Below are 20,877 nucleotides of genomic sequence, written 5' to 3'. Positions count from 1 at the left end.
CAAGCGTTCCTTTTGCTTTTTATCCTTGCCAACAACCTGTCATTTCTTGTCTTTTTGGTAATGGCCATTCTAACCAGCATGAGGTGATATGATATCTCGTTGTGATTTTGATTTGCATTTCCCTGATGATTAGTGATAGTGAACACCTTTTCATGTACTTGTTGGCCATCTGAATGTCCTATTTGAAAAAATAGTTATTCATATCTTTGCTCACTTTTAACTGATTGTTTGGAGGTTTTTGCTATTGAGTTCTTTATGTTTTGAATATTAATCCCTCATCAAACATATGATACGCAACTATTCTAACTTCTCCCATTCAATAGGTTGCCTTTTCATTTGTTGTGTCTGATTCTTTGCAACCCTATGGACTGTAGCCTGCCAGACTTCTTTGTCCATGGTATTCTCCAGGCAAGAATACTGCAGTGGGTTGCTGTGCTGTCCTCCAGGGGATCTTCTCAATCCGGGGATCAAACCCACGTCTTCTACACTGCAGGCAGATTCTTCACCTCTGAACCACCGGGGAAGCCTCAGATTGGCAATATAATGGAATTTAAAGTCCTGAAGCCCCCCTCACAGCCCCTCCCCCACCATGAAATGAGAGTCGCTCAGTTGTGTCTGACTCTTTGCAACCCCATGGACCATACAGTCCATGGAATTCTCCAAGCCAGAATACTGGAGTGGGTAGCCTTTCCCTTCTCCAGGGGATCTTCCCAACCCAGGGATCAAACCCAGGTATCCCACATTACAGGCGAATTCTTTACCAGCTGAGCCACAAGAGAAGCAACATGGACTCCCCCACCATGGACTTACACAAACAAGGAAATACATCATTCTGCCATAATAAAATTAGATGTTAATATACAATGGCCCAGAAAACTAGATGTCCATCAGTACACAACGGCTCAGCAACCTAGATGTCCATCAACAAATGAACAGTTAAGGAAAGGTGTGGTATATTATGTACAATGGAATATTACTCAGCCATTAAAAGGAACAAATGTGAATCAGTTGAACTGAGGTGGATGAACCCAGAGCCTGTTATACAGATGAAATAAGTCAGAAAGAAAGAGACAAATATCATATACTAACACACATATATGGAATCTAGAAAAATGGTACTGATGAAACTATTTGCAAGATACACATAGAGACACAGACATAGAGAAAAGACTTGTGAACACAGCAGGGGATGAAGAGTGTGGGATGAACTGAGAGTGTAGCACTGACATATACATACTGCCATATGTAAAATAGATAGCTAGTATGAAGTTGCTATATAACACAGGGAGCTCAGCCTGGTGCTCTGTGACGACCTAGAGGAGTGAGTCAGGTTGGGGAGGCTCAGCAGGGAAGGGAAAGGGAAAAGGCTTAGAAATTGGAATTGCATTAGAACATTTGGGTTCAATGGGGGAACTACAGAGGATTGATAACAAAAATGACCCTCAACTTCAACTCTATGAACACATAAAACTTGCATAAAACTACCACACCTTCAACATGATGGAAGTTCTCTAATGTGTAACAGCTGAAAAAATAAAAGCACACTTCATACATTTTTGAAGGGCGAAATCATTCCTGCTGTTCTAAAGTGTCAAAGTATATTTCATTAATTTATCTTCGTAAAATTCCTATGTGTCACAAACTCAACATGCTATAAATGACTGAGGAAATTTCTCTTGCCAGAAATATGCATTATTTAAAATAATGAAAACATAAAGCATTGACTATTATACAGTAGATCCTCAGACCTTATTCATCTTACAGCTGAAAGCTGGGACCCTTTTACCAATCTCTCTTTTCCTAACCATTGAGCCCCTGGCAACTACTTTTCTATTCTGTGTTTCTATGAGCTGGAAATTTTTTTGGTAGATTCCACATAACTATTGTGCTGATAACATTGTATGCTGCTGCTACTGCTAAGTCACTTCAGTCGTGTCCGACTCTGTGCGATCCCATAGACGGCAGCCCACCAGGCTCCCCGTCCCTGGGATTCTCCAGGCAAGAACACTGGAGTGGGTTGCCATTTCCTTCTCCAATGCATGAAAGTGAAAAGTGAAAGTCTAGTCACTCAGTCGTGTCCGACTCTTCACGACCCCATGGACTGCAGCTCACCAGGCTCCTCCGTCCATGGGATTTTCCAGGCAAGAGTACTGGAGTGGGGTGCCATTGCCTTCTCCGACATTGTATAGCATAACTGAAATTTACTAGGAGAATAGAACTTAAATGTTTTTACCAAAAAAAAAAAAAAGAGAGAGAGAAAGAGAAACACGGGAGGCAGTAGACATAATAATTAACTAGATGGGAAGAATCTTTTCCTAAACACAAGTGTATCAATAGGTACACACATCCCAATATATACTTTATGATTCTGGAATCCAATCATAACTGAATGGTTATTTTAATGGCTGCCACTTAAATAGCACTTTCATTTAAGCCCCATGCTAAGAACTTTATAAATTTTACCTCATTCAATTTTTCTATATTCTGTATTTAAATGTTATAGTATATAACACATTGCTAGTAAGTATAATTCAAAAAAAAGTATACAAGTCCAAATCACATGCTCTTAACCGCTGTAATGTAATATAGGGTGAAGTTCTTTGGGTGCCCATTGCCCCTCATTCCTATCATTGGAAGAAACCTAAGATTCCAACTGGCCTTAGGGGAAAAAGAGAGAGAGAAAGAAATAGAAGGGGAGTGAAGGAAAAGGAGAGAAAAAAGAGAGGAAGCAGGAGAGGGGAAGGAGAGAGAGAGAGAAAAAGAGAGGGAGAGAAGAAAGGAAGGAAAGGAAGAAGAAAGGGAGCTACAGGAGGCAGAAAAAGAAAGAACTTAATTTGGGGCTTCTAAACCTAAATCCTACTAATTCAAAATTAATTCAAAAGATTTCAAGCATAATTTTGATTATACGCAAATTTCAAATTATGTCCTTGTCTAAGACACACACCTACACATACCTAACATGCAAATCCACTGTACTGTCACATGGTTGCTAAGTTTGGGAATAAGATAGAGAAAGTAATTCAGATGCATTAAACAGGAATAGCATTTGATTAAGTTAATCTCACAATCGATGTGTTCTTACCAATGAGATGGGAAAATCTCAGAGTCTAGAGACTACAGCTCTTTCATCACTAGTCAGAACCATATAGGACCACGTGAACCCTAACTCAGATAGCGGAGGCTCCCTCACTTTTAGACAGAACTTGGATGGGCACTGCAAACATTTCCCATAATGACTTAGCTGTCTCCCTGTTTCTACGTTGATCTGTACCCATCCATTCTGATTGACATATTACCTAGAGATTTTAACACAGTTATAGGCAAGTTTCTCTGACCCCCTGGGTCTTTCAGCCACTAAAAGGAACCTTTTGTGTATCTCTGCTCTGATTATAGGTAGATTTTAAAGTGAAGTTATCTAGATCTCATCATACTTTCCATATTTCCAATTAGCTTCTTAAGAACTAATAACGCACTCAAAAACAAGAAGCTTTAAGAAAAAGCATATATTCAAATGTCACATAATATAACTTTAAGTGCATTTGATGAGGAGATAAACTGGAAGATTTTAAAGGTCCAGCTATTTCAGAGGCCCCACAAGGAATAAATGTTAGTAACAATGTGTGCCTCAGGCAGTCAAGAAGAGGAGCCATCAGTGTGGACTAAAACTATGGGGAAATGCTTTATAGGAGTGGTAAAACTTCAATACTATGCAGCTTTTAACATCTGGCACCATGCACAAAAACCTCAGCAATACTAACTCTTTCCAGATTCCCTATAATCTATAGCAAGAACACTTAAATTTATATAACAGCCTAGGTTTTACTCGTACTGTTTGAAATAATATAGGTGAATATTCAGTACTTGCCAAGTTATTTTCAGTCTCCCTTTTAAATTACAGTAAAACTTTTTATTAGCGCCCGCAACTAAATCATCACTAGAGATGGTAGTTGAAATCAACTGTACAAATCTTAGCAGCTCCCAAGGGGAAAGAACAAAGTAAATCAAGAATCAAAATTTGGGAAGTAAATGAAAGCAATGGATTAAGTCAGAGAAAGTCTGGCCCATCCACATATCAAAAGGTAATCTTCATGTTTGAAAAAGAAGAGATTGGAAAGTGAAGGGGAAGGGGAGGGGTGGGAAGGGATACTTGGGGAGTTTGGGATAGACATGTACACACCGCAGTATTTAAAATAGATAACCAGTAAGGACCTACTGCAGAGTACACGGAACTCTACTCAATGTCATGTGGCAGCCTGGATGGGAGAGGAGTCTGGGGGAGAATGGATTCATGTATATGTCCCTTCGCTGTTCACCTGAATCTATCACATTTGTTAATTGACTATATTCCAATACAAAATAAAACTTTTTTTTTTAAAGTAACTGAACATGAAAAAAAAAAATAATAAAGGTGATACAGAGGCAGGAGGATATTTTAAATATTGGGCAGGGGAGTAAAGAAGGAGGAAAAAAAGAAATAGCATCCAGTGAGTAACCTATTAAGGTCTTTAGAGTAAATAATATTTATACTTTAAATCTAATTATCACAGTTTATTACACTGAAGGAAAAAAGGAAAGGGGATTCATGACCTGAAATGAGATTTTATATTAAGTCGATAAACACTAAAAAAAAAAAATAGTCATTTTATCAAATACTACGTTCTGTATTAAATCCATAGGGTAAAAAGGTATGTGCCCTGCGTATAACAGTTTATAAAACCAGATTCAAATAACCAGAGTACAGGCATTCGACATTTGCTATCCTAAACTAGGATAATATAGCCTCTCTGTTCCACTCCTAGTAAGTACATTCATGCTTTTAGAGCAGGGGGACAGTGCTGGGTCTTTGACTACAGGGCAGTGAGAGATGCCTCAGCAAAAGATAACAGACCATAAATGCTTCCCCAGAGACCTATTTAGTAAAAGACAGGTACTGTGAGCTGAACGCTTATACAACTTGAGGGCCCTCTTTAAGAAAAATATATGTGCAATAAAAAAAATAGTTTGCATACATTTCAAATTATTAAAAGCTGACAAATACTGTAAATCCCCAAAATAAATACATTAATATAAAATCTGCTATTGTTAACTGTCAAGAGGCTATGATATGTCCTCCCTTGCATCTTTGGCTGCATACTCTTTGAATGTCTGTTCTCATGACCAAAAAATGTAATATTTTATGCAGAGAGACTAGAAAGACAGTCTTTTCTCAAGTATCAGTTATCCAAAAAAAAAAAAGTTATTATCTGAGATACTTTAAAACTTTCAACTTCATACATGACATACTTCAAGTATTGCTAGAGCTATAGCTCAAACAAACAAAAAATAGCCAAGATCACCCCAATGTCATGAGACACAGGACACAGGGGGGCAGCTGAAGCTGAAAAGGACAATGGTCTTAATCAATCATGGTTTAACTACCTTACTTTTGCAAATGCCCCCAAGCCTCAATTTTTAACTCCGTGAACACTCACATTCCAGTATGGAAGGGATTCACACAAAAGAACACAGGCAAACTTAAATTTTGTTACTTTCACTGTAACAAAAGTTTTCAAAACTTTCACTCTGCCTCCATTCCCATTTTTCTGGAAGATATAGTAATTACAACTTCCTTGCCCACTTATGATACCACTCAAATGGCAACCATCAATGTCAGATTTTTTTTTTTAAGCTGCTTGAAGACCAGTCAATAGTGAGTTTCACTATTGCCTTGCTTGGTAAAGGGTATACATTGCAAATATATCACAGTCATGGACTGATTATTAAGTAAATGACAGGGATCATTTTAAGCAATTGCCATTAGGTTTTACAAAATCTCTACAATGAACTAATGCTACATGTCCACAAGATAGACATGTAGCACTCTTCAATGGGATCAGCAATGTGGCAGTTAAAATACACCAGGATGAAAATAATGAAACACCAATGATACAGGGAAGGAAGAAGAGAAACAAAAGCCAAAGATACCTTAGATTCAATGTTACCTTGGTGGCAATTTAATGTGGACATGAAAAAGAAGGAAAGTCTGGAATGACTCTCAGACTTCTGGCTTGAGAAATAAGAAGAATGATAATCTTTTTAAACCATGACCAGGGCTGCCATCTGTGGGGTCACACAGAGTCGGACACGACTGAAGCAACTTAGCAGCAGCAGCAGCAGCAGCAGAAACACCCAAGGAAAGTAAGGTTCAAGAGTCACCACAGCCTCAGGGACTGTAACCCACTGGGCTCCTCTGTCCACGTGATTTTCCAGGCAAGAATACTGGAGTGGGTTGCCATTTCCTCCTCCAGGGGATTTTTCTGACCCAGAGATCTAACCCATGTCCCCTGAATTGGCAGGCAGGTCCTTTACCACTGAGCTACCTGGGAAGCCACTCAAGAGTCATTACCTAGAAGGCAAAAACTACTAAGAGAAAGAAAACTAAAACAACATGAACATATATTTCAAATCTCCTACAAAGATAAGATGTTATACCAATTATAAAATGAAGAAAAAACTCAAAGTAATGTGTACCTATCCCCAGTGACTCAGACAGTAAAGAATCCACCTGCAGTACAGGAGACTTGGGTTCAATCCCTGGGTTGGGAAGATCCCCTAAAGAAGGGAATGACTACTCACTCTAGTATTCCTGCCTGGATAATTTCATGGAGAGAAGAGCCTGGTAGGCTACAGTCCATGGGGTCACAAAGAGTCGAACATGACTAAGAGACTGACACTTAAAGTTAATAAACAAATAAATTTGATGAGTAGGTAAACTCATTAGTTTCAGATTCCTATACTACAGCAAAATGACTATAACACTGTTCTGTTTATGACTATCCAACTGATTTACATACTGGAACAATAGAGAATCCTGGTTTCTCTATCAATTAAATAACAACAAAATTGTTTGACCCATAGTTTTGAGGAATCAGCCCTAACGATCCCGCTGTGTCTGTATCTAACATAGGAAGCAAGTTAATAAACAGAAAACTCAATTAAACAGAGACAAGGAGGAGGTGATCTCACACTCTGTGAAGACTGCAGAGCCCAATGGAAGGAGAAAGACCACATCTTTAAGAACTCAGCCAATGAAAAGCCACAGACTCTTCGTTTATTATAGCCCTCCCTACTTCCTTTTTTATCTCTATAAACGTGTTCTCCTTTGGGGACTTGCCTATGGCCTTGTATTGGTTGCAGTCTCCAAATTGCAATTCTCTGCTGATCCAAACTCATCTTTGCTGGAGAAGTATCTGGCAGTCTACTTGTTTTAGGTAAACATATGAATTAGATAAATTATTTAATATTATATTTTTATTTTCAACTTATATATTAAAACTGTTTTTATAACAGTAATACATGCTATGTTAAAAAAAAGGAAAAGAAACAATCATGTAAGGAGAAAATAATACACATAACTGTACTACCTGCAAATAATCACTCTTCAATATTTTTATATTTCTTTCTATATCTGTGCATTTGTGCATACGTGCTTATACACACTTATTTACATAATTAGGATTATACTACACATTTAGTTTCCTTATTCAAATCATTTATAAACACTTGCTCTGTACTCACCCATCAGGTAAATATTTGGGAATATAAAATGAATTAGACAGAGTTCATAGCATCACTTTGTTGACAAAGGCCCATATAGTCAAAGCTATGGTTTTTCCAGTAGTTATGGAGGGATGTGCCTGGTTGAACTTAGCATTGTGAATTTCCAGACCACTGAAGAAATAGTTGGAAATAGACCATGGTTTCATAAAACTACCACATTCATCTTTGGTTATTTTTGAAAACCTTGTTTTGTAAATGGAAAATTGTGAGTGACTACACCTTTCTCATTTCTCAGCCATAATTTTTATGGTAATTAGTCACACAATCTGTACTAACTTCTGGAGTTAAATATACTGAAGTCAGCATCTTTGATTTCAAAATAATTAAAAAAATATAGCTTTATGATTCAGTAAGAAATCAAATGTCTTGGCTTGAACATGAGTAGGAAAGAACACTGGCAAGAAAAATGACCACAGTGTTTCTCTCAGCAGTCACAGGGTAGAGAAATGGAATTACAGGCTAATTATCTAGTACTTCAAGCAAATAAAATATGTTGAAGCACATGAAAAATCAATGAGAAATACTAGTTCATTAGAGATTTAATGCTCAGATTTGAAACCACAGCTTTTACTTGGAAGATATATTCACAGTAGATGATAGTGTCACTGGGGAGCAGCGTTTTTTTCTAACTTTATCTACACAGTAAACAATGCTGGTATTAATCAGAGATATTTATAAACAAAAAATAAATGACATTAATCCAATGAGGTAATGAGCAAGATGTTAATTAAATTGTTCTCAACTGCAGAAAACTAGCATACTAATTATAAACTAGAGAATTAGAAGAAGAGCCAAACCCTCTGTCCATGGGATTCTCCAGGCAAAAATACTGAAGAGGGTAGCCATTCCCTTCTCCAGGGGATCTTCCCAACCCACAGATTGAACCCAGGTCTGCTGAATTACAGGCAGATTCTAGACCTTCTGAGCCACCAGGGAAGCCCCAGTTATAAATTCGAGAATTAGAAGAGCCAAATAGATAACTCTGGAGATATATGAAATGGTCAGTAAACTTTCACAGACAAACATGATTACAGTTAATCATTACACCAGAAACTTATCACTAGCAACAGCTCCCAATACAATGTCTACTAGTCTCAAAGGCACTGAACCATAGTCAAGCAAATATCCAAATAATAGCTTTAGTAGTTTTCATGTATGGAGAAGGCAATGGCACCCCACTCCAGTACTCTTGCCTGGAAAATCCCATGAGCGGAGGAGCCTGGTAGGCTGCAGTCCATGGGATCGCTAAGAGTCAGACACGACTGAGTGACTTCACTTTCACTTTTCACTTTCATGCATTGGAGAAGGAAATGGCAACCCACTCCAGTGTTCTTGCCTGGAGAATCCCAGGGACGGGGGAGCCTGGTGGGCTGCCATCTATGGGGTAGCACAGAGTCAGACACAACTGAAGTGACTTAGCAGCTTAGCAGTAGCAGTTTTCATGTAAACCTTAAATTCAACCTAAAGTAATTATTTTCAGTAACTGTCACATTGCTAAAGAAAAATCCAAAAGTTTTACTGGAAGCACTTTTTTCTTTACATGTACAAAAAAATAATAACGATGATACTATACATATCCACCATAATGGTAAACTGAAAAAGGCAGAAATACCAAGTGTTGGTGAAAATGTAGAACAGCCAGGATTCTTGCATACTACTGATGAGAATGTAAATTGAACCAACTTCAGAAAACAGTTAAGTGGCATCTACTGAAGGTGATTTTATTCTCTGTGACCCAACATTCTTGCTCTTCGATATTTAACCAAGAGAAATCAATCCATATACACAACAAATGAACATCCTAAAATATTCAGGGCAGTACTATCAGTAGAAGATTAAAGTTGGAAATTACCCAAAATACATCAACAATAGAATGGATAGATTGTGATATATTCATAAAACAGAAGTCAGCACATGAATGAGGATGGATGATTTACAACTATAGGTAACAATGCGGCTGAGTCTCACAAATAACAAGGTTGAACAAAAGAACTCAGACATTAAAGCCTGTGCTATGTGACTGCATTTACATACAGGGCAGAATGTGGCAAACCAATCTATGTTTTTCCAGACCAGGATATAAGGATAGCCCATGTAATTGGACTGTGAAGAAAGCTGAGTGCCGAGGAATTGACGCTTTTGAACTGTGGTGTTGGAGAAGACTCTTGAGAGTCCCTTGGACTGCAAGGAGATCCAACCAGTCCATTCTGAAAGAGATCAGCCCTGGGATTTCTTTGGAAGGAATGATGCTAAAGCTGAAACTCCAGTACTTTGGCCACCTCATGCGAAGAGTTGACTCATTGGAAAAGACTCTGATGCTGGGAGGGATTGGGGGCAGGAGGAGAAGGGGACGACAGAGGATGAGATGGCTGGATGGCATCACTGACTCGATGGACGTGAGTCTGAGTGAACTCCGAGAGTTGGTGAGGGACAGGAAGGCCTGGCGTGCAGCGATTCATGGGGTTGCAAAGAGTCGGACACGACTAAGCGACTGAACTGAACTGAACTGATGTAATTGAAAGGTGGTTTAAAGAGGGTTTCTGGCATCCTGATAATGTATTGCTTCTCAATCTGAGTGTTGGTTACCTAAGATATGTTGAGTTTGTGAAAGCGGATTAAGCTGTAGGTTTATCTGCATTTTTCTGCATATGTTTAATACTTCAATGAATTGAAGAAGGAAATGCAACCCACTCCAGTACTCATGCCTGGAAAATCCTATGGACGAGAAGCCTGCAGGCTACAGTCCATGGGGTCACAAAGAGTCGGACACAACTGAGCGACTTCACTTTCACTTTGAATGAAAAGGTTAAAGAAAAGTTTACAATGATTCCAAAAGCACTTTTCTACCAAACCTATGCCTTTATTTATTAAGCTTAATTTAACCAAAATAAAGTTTTGCTAATTAATTCCAAGAAATTCAATCATACATGTAAAACTATACAGTATTCAAGAGAAGATTAAAAAAAAAATTCCCATGGTACGAATGTACAATAATGCAGGATAACACATCAGATACATAGGAAAACGTAAGAAAACAATAAATACATACACTGATTTTTCAGCTCTTAAGATACCATAAATTGATTAGACGCACCATTATTTTATGTGCCAATTAGAAAGGTGAAACACTTCTATATTTCAATCTATGAAATAGGTGAAACAATCATGAATGCCACTGATTATAAAATAAATTTCATGAAAAATACATTATTTTGTAAGTGTCTCTTAGAGTGGATGAGAAATGTGCCATAAATAAACAGTAGGAGCTGTGGGTACTCAGACTAAGAAAGGGTCCACATGGCAGGTATCCTCTAGGAAGCAGTTATCTATTAAGTGGACAAAACATGGCCTTTGAAGGGTAGAAAGGAAAGAAGTTAACGGCTGGAAGATGAGGTCACTCCAGGTTAAGGAAGCTTTAGAAGAAGAAGGGCAGAGGCAGCAAAGTCTTCAACACTGTGTGGATGTAGAGAAGAGATGGCCTAATTAGAGAACAGACAGACTAATTAGGGCAGGGAATGGAGTGTTAGGAAATATCTGGAGATATATTTGGATGGCAAGGTGAGGCCAGGTAATAGAAGGGTTGGAATTCCAACAAAAAACAATTTGGACTCCATTCAATTGGCAGTAATGGCGGGTGTTTAGAACAGGGACCAGCTGTTATTAAAATGATATTTGAGGAGGCTTATCTTACTGGATTGAATGTGGGAAACAAGAAGCAGAAAAGAAGAAATGATTGCTGTAATATAGGTGTGAAGCGATGAACACTGGGACTAGAGTGCTGACATTAGAAAATGCATTAAATAAAATTTCCACAATATATCTTTATGTGCATTCCATATGTAAAATGAAATGTGATGTTGCAGAAGTTCAACATCCTAAAATCAAACTACATGTTTTTCTTTTTCATAAAATATTTGACTTATGATTAGAAACTTGAACATGAGTTTGATCTATACATATTTTGTGTAAGGGAGATGAATAAAAAAGAATGAGAAATAAATATTTCTGACCTTTTCAAAGGAGATTCACTCAAGCTTCAACTTTGTAAGACCTAAAGTTTCTAAACACCTAACTAAAGAATTTCTTGGGTATTTACCTACTTAGCTATGTGGGATGTTTGAAACTGAAAGTCGCTCAGCTGTGTCCAACTCTTTGCAACCCCATGGACTATACAGTCCATGGAATTCTCCAGGCCAGAATACGGGAGTAGGTGGCCTTGCCCTTCTCCAGCGGATCTTCCCAACCCAGGGATCGAACCAGGGTCTCCAGCACTGCAGGCGATTCTTTACCAGCTGAGCTAACAGGTTTACTTAATTTAAATCATGAATGATTAAAAACTATTTACTATGTCCATAACTGGATTTGTGTGTGTGTCTGTCTGTATTTCTATCCCTATTTTTCCTTTTATCCTTCCAATACAACATGCAGAGCACATGGTCTTAAAAGTGTTTATAATCTTTATATTAAGCTTAGAATGTTTAGAAAGTGCTTTGCTCAATGAAACAAGGCAAAATCTGTGTAGACTTCCTCAATGAGTTATGCAAATAATATCTGTCTTTAGATAGAATCTTAGGTGACAATAAGCATCTGGGCGCTTTTTTAACCTAAAAAGTTAAATTTCCAACTGGTGAATCATTATAGAATGACTACAAAGCTGTTGAGTGACTCCTTTTAGATTGAAAGTGAAGTGAAAGTGTAAGTCAATCAGTCATGTCTGACTCTTTGTGAGCCCATGGACTGTAGCCCGCCAGGCTCTTCTGTCCTTGGAATCCTCCGGGCAATAATACTGGAGTGGTTAACCATTCCCTTTCTCCAGGGTATCTTCCAGACTCAGGGATCAAACCCAGGTCTCCTGCATTGCAGGCAGGTTCTTTACCACCTGAGTCACAAATGCGGTGTAATCATTCACTTGAGTCACAGCACAGTATTATCAACACAGCAAAAGAGACAACTGGAATCAATTTTTCTCTTAGAAGTTTTATGGATTGAAGAGTAGAAGACTGGCTGGTGTCCCTACATTACTCAGAGTAGATATAATTAAAGGGGATAATGTGTCTGGAATGGGAAGGTAGAACTTCATATCTATTCATTCAAAATCTCCTGATTCATCCTATTATAGGCACGTATGTGTTTATAAACCTTAATAACAGAGCAACAGGAGCTAAGCCTATACCTTAAGAGACCTAATTGAAATGACTGAACGTAGGAACACAGTCCTTTACTGTAGTGACATGTAGGATAATTATGCTGGCAATTTAGAAAAAAAAAATACTTTGGTCACACTAAAAGTAAAAAGGTAGTTTTTAACATAGCTAATAAAGACCTACAGAACATAATAATTTCAGAAAAGGATGGAATCACATTATCCAGTTGTCTGCATCAATTATGTCTCAAACTATCAAGAGAGATGGTGGTAAACGTTATTTAGTGATTTTTATTTTTTATTTATTTTTTTTAATTTAGTGATTTTTTAAAACTGTATAATCATGGTCTTTATATCTGCATGCCTTCTTATAAGTAAAATAAGGTTGTTCTCATTCCTCCCTGTCTGAGTTTGTTAAGATGTTATCTGTTCTTTTCTGAATATTAATAATGTCACTTAGAAATATAATTACATTCTTAATAATGAATAGTATTTTCTAATACACTGAATTCATAATTCCTTCACTAACTTTTACTTCTCTTGAATTCCTCAAGTTTGAACAGTTCTTACAACAAACAAGTACTACTACCAGACAAAATAAAAAGTGAAGGCTTAACCAAGGATGTCATGCTTCTATCGATTATTATAAACCATTCCTAAAGATTTCTTAGTGTAATATTACTTAACCATTATTGTTGAACTTTATGATATTTTAAGATTTTAGATTTTTCATCATTTATAACAAGGCTATTTTACCACTCAATACGTAATAGTTTGCCTATGTCTCAGCAAAATCAGTAATGTTGACTCTTTAAAACAACAAATGCCATCCTTTAAGCCTTTTTTTTTTTTACGACCTGATAAAGTAAAACAGCTCTGTCTGACCCTGAGTTCTAATGTCTTTGCAGTTTCCTCCATTTGTGCCCATGAGTCCTCTATAAACATTCTCTGCAAAGGACCCTGTGCTTTCCAAAACTGATACAGTGTTGGACTGATGTGCTTAGTAACCTGTTTCAGATCCTTTAAAATCAATTTTGCTTCATGAGAGAATAACAGGTTAGAAATTGTGCTCCCCAAAACAATTCAAACCATGAGACAATAGAGTAAATAACTTTTTTTCAAACAAAATCCAACAATAACCAAGGGTTGTGATTCTTAAAAGATGACAAATGAGAAAAGACTATGATTCCTAGCTGGAGGCAATTTCCACCCAAGAAATGAAACTGAACTGAACACACAGAGATCAAAGTTTGGAGAGGCTGAAGCAACCAGAATTTTAAGGAAGGAATTCTAGAGAAAAGGGAGTTTTGAAGACAAAAAAAAAATCAGATATTTGCATAGGAGGCCTCTTGAGTCTTGTCTGAGTAACAATCTGTGCATGCCTGGGCAAACTCCATGAGGACAAGATGGAACAACTTCTTGCAAAAGAAAATTTTCTTGGGATAAGTAAGATAAAAACTCCTAGAGATCACACAGGACAAGTATTTTATCAGTTCTTTTCAGCCAGAGCAGAGAGACCTTGGTGAAATTGGTAGACACTATAGAATGGCCCGGAAAAGGTGATAGCACCCCACTCCAGTACTCTTGCCTGGAAAATCCCATGGATGGAGGAGCCTGGTAGGCTGCAGTCCATGGGGTCACTAAGAGTCGGATACGACTGAGCGACTTCACTTTCACTTTTCACTTTCATGCACTGGAGAAGGAAATGGCAACCCACTCCAGTGTTCTTGCCTGGAGAATCCCAGGGACGGGGGAGCCTGGTGGGCTGCCGTCTATGGGGTTGCACAGAGTCGGACACGACTGAAGTGACTTAGCATAGCATAGCATAGAAGGGCCATTCCTTATATGTAGCACAAAACTATCCCTAGAATAGTGGCATATTTAAGCCCATGCATTCTGGTAATTATACCAAATATGTATGGTCTAAACACTCCAGTTTTTAAAAAGGGAGTATTATTCATACAAAAATCAAGACCCAAAGATTTGCTGTCTATAAGAAACACACTTTAAATATGAACACACTGGTAAACAAAATGCAAAGAATGACTAAAAGAAAAGATCTATTATATAAACATTAAACATAAGAAAACCGGAATTGATTTATTAAAAAGAACTAGATTATGGAACAAGAAACATTTCCAAAATTAAAAAAGAGAGTTCAAAATGATATGAGGTCAATTAATCAAGAACACACAACAATTCTATACACATATACACCCAATAATAGTCTCAAAAGACATGAAGCAAGACCTAACATAACTAAAGAGACAAATATACAATTAGATTTTGGCATCTCTCTTTTGATAAATGATAGAACAAATGGACACAAAATCAGTAACTATATACATATGAAAAACACTACCAAACAACTGAACCTAACTGACGTGTATAGAACACTCTACCCAACAACAGAAAAATACACAATATTCTCAGAAACAAAGGCCCATGTGTGGATTGAAAATCAAACAACATACTAGTCAGGAACTCGTGGATTGAAGAAGGCAGCACAAAAGAAATTTGAAAATTTAAACAGTAAAAATGAAAACACAATAGATTCTAATTCCTGAGGAGTTGCTAAAACACTGCTTTCAGAAAAATTATAGCATTATATGCATACATTAAAAAAGTTTTTAAGATGGTCTGCCCTTCTGAAATTTGAAGAGTAAATTAAATCTGAAATTAGAAAGAAAAAAAATAAAGAGCAGAAAATAACAGAACAGATGAAAGACAAAGGGAGAAAGATATCGACAAAACTAAAAGCTATTTCCTTAAAACAAATTTTAAAATTTGATAGCCCTTTAGCCAGACTGATCAGACAAAAGCTACTTTAACCAAAACAAACACTGGAACCACCCAAGTGTCTGACAACAGGGAAATGGATAAGTTGTGGTATACTCATGAGATAGAATACAGTAAATACGAAGGGATGAACTAATGACATACACAAAAGCATGGATGAACTGAAAAACAATAAGTGAAAAAACCTGATATAAAAGTTCCTATTTACACGAAATTTTAGAAAAGACTATGCCAGCCAGGTGATGGAAAGCAAATCGGTGACAGACAGGCTGAAAGGAGAAGAAAAAAGCTGACTGGGATGGGGCAGAAGGGAAATTTTAAGGGTGATGAACATGTTCTATAACACAGTTGTGGAGGTGGTTACACAAGTATATAAATTCGTCAAAATTCATCAGAATGGCTCAGACAGTACAGCGTCCGCCCACAATGTGGGAGACCTGGGTTCAATCCCTGGGTTGGGAAGATCTCCTGGAGAAGGAAATGGCAACCCACTCCAGTATTCTTGCCTGGAGAATCCCATGGACAGAGGAAGCTGGTAGAGGCCACAGTCCACGGGGTCGCAGAGTCAGACACGACTGAGCGACTTCACTTTCACGTAGTTTATGCAAACTCTATCTCAGTAATATTTGCTGAAAAGTATTATGTGAATATATAGCATGTATAAAATACAGTTAATGCCGTAATAATATAAAGATGTATGCTATAAGCATGCTTTGCATTCATACTGGATAAAGTAGTAAATATTAATGTATATAAAGTTTCAAGACGTATATACACTACCATGTGTAAAACGAAGAGCTATGGGAAGCTGCCGTGTAGACAGGGAGCTCAGCCTGGTGCTCTGTGATGACCTAGAGGGGTGGCATGAGGGGGTGGGAGGCAGGCTAAAGAGGGAGGGGATATATGTATACTTACAGCTGATTCACTCTGTTGTACAGCAGAAGCTAACATAACATTGTGAAGCAATTATACCATAATAATAGAATAAAAAATATATGTATCTTCTATGATTCATTTGATTATTTGTTCAGAAAGCATGTAACTGAACTTCACAGTAGGATGAAGTTCATCCTTAGGTGATGCTGTGATGCTCTAAGTGTTTAAGACAAAATATCTGCTCTCGAGGACTCACAACCTGACATCATAATAGAAAGGAGAGGAACAGGAGAGTATGGAGAAAGGAAAAAATTAATTCAAGTGGGCCCTAGGATTCAAGAGGCAGCTATGGAGAAAGAGAACTGAGTTTTAGGCCATCTTTATAAATGGTCTCATTCACCAGCTATAAAATACACATCTTTTAGCTCTTGATTCTTGCCGAATAAGAGCACAAATTTTTTTCCTAAAAACCACTGAAGTGAAGTCGCTCAGTTGAGTCCAACTCTTTGTGACCCCATGGACTGTAGCCCACTAGGCTCCTCCATCCATGGAATTTTCTAGGCAAGAGTACTGCAGTGGGTTGCCATTTCCTTCTCCAGGGGATCTTCCCGACCCAGGGATCGAACCGGGGTCTCCTGCTGACACTATAAATAACTATTTCTTAGGGCTGAAGACTCAAGCTGACGTTAGTATTAACATCATAGGGAAAATGCTTAACTCCATTTGATATTTCAACAAGGGGGAACAAAACTTCATTTGATATTTCAACTTGCAAAGCTAAATATTTTTACCATTCTTTATGTATTAATTTCTGCAGTGGGAAGAGTTAAGTTCCCAGACTTTAGTTTTACATGAATGAATTCGAAACAATGTCAGTTATCAACTGCAATGACAACCAGTATCAATGCTCCTCAAACTTTTCTCTTTTAAACAGTACAATTTGTTGATTTACATTTTAAGCAGAAAGAAACAAACATAGAAAACAGGCAGAGACACAACTGTTGCAGTAGAAACTGGAACACAGGCCACTGCAGAGCCCCCAAGACCTACTACAAACAAGCTCCATGAAGTACACTTTAAAACCACTTTGTTGAATAATCAAAGAATACAATTCTACTTAAAAAACAACTGATTCATTTCTTTGATACAGGCACAAAAATAACACATTAATTTGCTTATTTCAGGTAGGAAATAATAAGCTGTAGATGTTCCCTTAGAGTTTGTTCGATGAAGCCAGGCTCACAGGATCTTGTCAGGGAACAAGCTTTGTTTCATTCCATGACTGCATAAATCAACGTATATTTGGAAAATCTTCTATGGTCAATACAGCTAGCCAAGCACGTTTATGTGCCTTTAAAAATAGCACTTAAATACTTCTATTCTAAACCAAAAATAAGTTTAAACCTCTCAAAGTTATTCAGTCTGACAAGCCTTTAAATAGGTAATGAATGGTTTTCCATGAGGGTCCTAGTCTTTTCTACATCTGTGTGGGTTAGACATTTCCGAAAGAACAGTTCTTTTGTGAAATCCTGAACTTCAATTTCCAGGCCCCATGTAAAAGAGGAAGTATAGGCAGTGAGTGAAATGAACAAATACTAAAAGACTTATCCAAATATTTTTTAAGCTGCAAAAGTATTCAGGGTAAGTTTGGAAAAAGTATATATTGGTTTTTATTTCATAATAACTGGCTAATCCTATTGTGTTTACTTTGGAAATTTCACTTAAAAATGAACTTTATTCTGTTTGATATTGCACCCTGAATTCAGAAACATTTTTCTAAATCCATGTACTGAGTATTGTCTTATTCTACATTTCTAATAAAAATGAACACTGTAGGAAAAAAAGCAAAAAGCAAAAATTCAGGAAGCCAAGATCAGAATTCATATTCTGTGACAATTATACTGCTAGAAAATAATAAACTTTAAGATAAATTATTTCCTAAAAGGGATACAAAAGTGAATTAAATTTAGTAACAATCAAATCAGTCTTTTTGTCTGATTTTTCTCTATTTGTAATTTTCTTAAATATGTCAAATGGAACACTTCCTGCCAGATCTGTAGACAAAGATGTCAAAGCCATCAGGGATTCCAGCCTTCCAAAAGTAAATTTCTGAATTTCTGAGCCGGGAAAAACAATGCCAGCTACCCAGCAGCCATCAGCCACTCTGAAAAGTAAGCACTGAGGAGCTGCGAGGAGGGGAAGATACGAGAAAGTCCAAGAGGCAGCCATCCACCACAGCCACAACTCCCTAAGGTGAAGGAGGAATTAAGGATATGAATAACTGAGAGGCATGATGCTGGCTCTAGATAGCTGAAATACAAATAAAAGGAGATATTTCATTGAACCCAGAAACTTGTATCTTCCTACGCACAGAAGAGCACTAAATTGAAGAACAAAGGGAAAACCACTAGGCCATTCAGGTATGACCTAAATCAAATCCCTTATGATAAGACACTGGAAGTGACAAATAGATTCAAGGGATTAGATCTAATAGACAGGGTGCCTGAAAAACTATGGACTGAGATTTGTAACACCGTATATGATGCAGTGACCAAAACCATCATAAAAAAGAAATAAAAAAAGCAAAATGATTGTCTCAGGAACCCTTACAAGTAACTGAGAAGAGAGGTAAAAGGCAAAGGAGAAAAGGAATGCAGAGTTCCAAAGACTAGCAAGGAGAGATAAGAAAGCCTTTAAAGGGAATAATGTGAAGAAAAAGAGGAAAACAACCATGTGGGAAAGACTAGAGATCTCTTCAAGAAAATTAGAGATACCAAGGGAACAGAAAGCAAAGAGTAACTAAAGAGCCTCTTGATGAAGGTGTAAGAGGAGAGTGAAAGAGCTGGCTTAAAACTCAACATTTAAAATACTAAGATCATGACATCTGGTCCCACCACTTCATGGCAAATAGATAAACAATGGAAACAGTGACAGACTTTATTTTCTTGGGTTCCAAAATCACTGCAGATGGTGACTACAGTCATGAAATGAAAACACGCTTGCTCTAGGAAGAAAAGCTTGACAAACCTAGACAGCATAATAAAAAGCAGACACATTAATTTGCAAACAAAGATCCGTCCAGTCAAAGCTATGGTTTTTCCAGTAGTCATGTATGGATGTGAGAGCTGGACCACAAAGAAAGCTGAGTGTCAAAGATTGATGCTTTTGAACTGTGGTGTTGGAGAAGACTCTTTAGAGTCCCTTGGACTGCAAGGAGATCCAACCACTCCATCCTAAAGGAAATAAGTCCTGAAAATTCATTGGAAAGACTGATGCTGAAGCTGAAACTCCAATACTTTGGCCACCTGATGTGAAGAGCTGACTCATTAGAAAAGACCCTGATGCTGGGAAAGAATAAATGCAGGAGGAGAAGGGGATGACAGAGGACCAGATGGTTAGACGGCATCACCAACTCAACGGACATGAGTTTGAGCAAACTCCAGGAGACAGTGAAGGACAGAGAAGCCTGGAGTGTTGCAGTCCATGGGATCACAAAGAGTCAACATGACTGAGCGACTTGACAACAAAGGGAATATTCTTGCGAAGATAGGCACAATAAAGGACAGAAAGGGTATGGACCTAACAGAAGCAGCAGAGATTAAGAAGATGTGGCAAGAAGACACAGAACTATATAAAAAAGATCTTAATGACCCAGATAACCACAGTGGTGTAATCACTCACCTAGAGCCAGACATCCTGGAGTGTGAAGTCCAGTGGGCATTAGGAAGCATCACTATAAACAAAACTAGTGGAGGTGAAGGAATTCCAGCTGAGCTATTTCAAATCCGAAAAGATATGCTGTGAAAGTGCTGTACTCAATAATATACTAGCAAATTTGGAAAACTCAGCAGTGGTCACAAGACTGAAAAAGGTAACTTTTCATTCCAATCCCAGAGAAGGGCAATGCAAAAGAATGTTCAAACTACCACATAATTGCACTGATACAGGCTAGCAAACTAATGCTCAAAAGCCTTCAAGCTAGACTTCAACAGCATATGAACGAAGAACTTCCAGATGTACAAGTTGGATTTAGAAAAGGCAGAGGAGCCATGGAACAATCTGCAAACATCCACTGGATCACAGAGACAGCAAGGGATTCCAGAAAAACATCTGCTTCTGCTTCACTGACTATGCTAAAGCCTTTGACTGTATGGATCACAACAAACTGTGGAAAATTCTTAAAGAGATGGGAATACCAGGCCACCTTACCTGTCTCCTGCAACCTGTCAAGAAGTAACAATTAGAACCAGACATGGAACAATGGACTGGTTAAAAAATGAAAAAGGCCTATTTTAAGGTTGTATATTGTCACCTTGCTTATTTAACTTATAGGCAGAGTACATCATATGAAATGCTGGCTGGTTTAACTACAAGTTGGAATGAAGACTGTCTGGAGAAATTATCAATAACCTCAGATATGCAGATGACACCACATTTATGGCAGAAAGGCAAGAAGAATT

General features: G+C 37.7%; 1 protein-coding gene across 3 annotated transcripts in view; it reads right to left on the bottom strand.

Annotated features, from left to right (window-relative positions):
- HMCN1 (hemicentin 1) overlaps positions 1-20,877 on the bottom strand; it is a 539,309-nt gene that overhangs the window by 347,456 nt on the left and 170,976 nt on the right. The window lies entirely within an intron of this gene.

The sequence above is a fragment of the Bos javanicus genome, chromosome 16, assembly GCF_032452875.1.
Source record: "Bos javanicus breed banteng chromosome 16, ARS-OSU_banteng_1.0, whole genome shotgun sequence".
NCBI classification, from domain to species: domain Eukaryota; kingdom Metazoa; phylum Chordata; class Mammalia; order Artiodactyla; family Bovidae; genus Bos; species Bos javanicus.
Note: the sequence above shows the minus strand (reverse complement) of the source record. Positions and strands in the feature narration are given on the sequence as shown.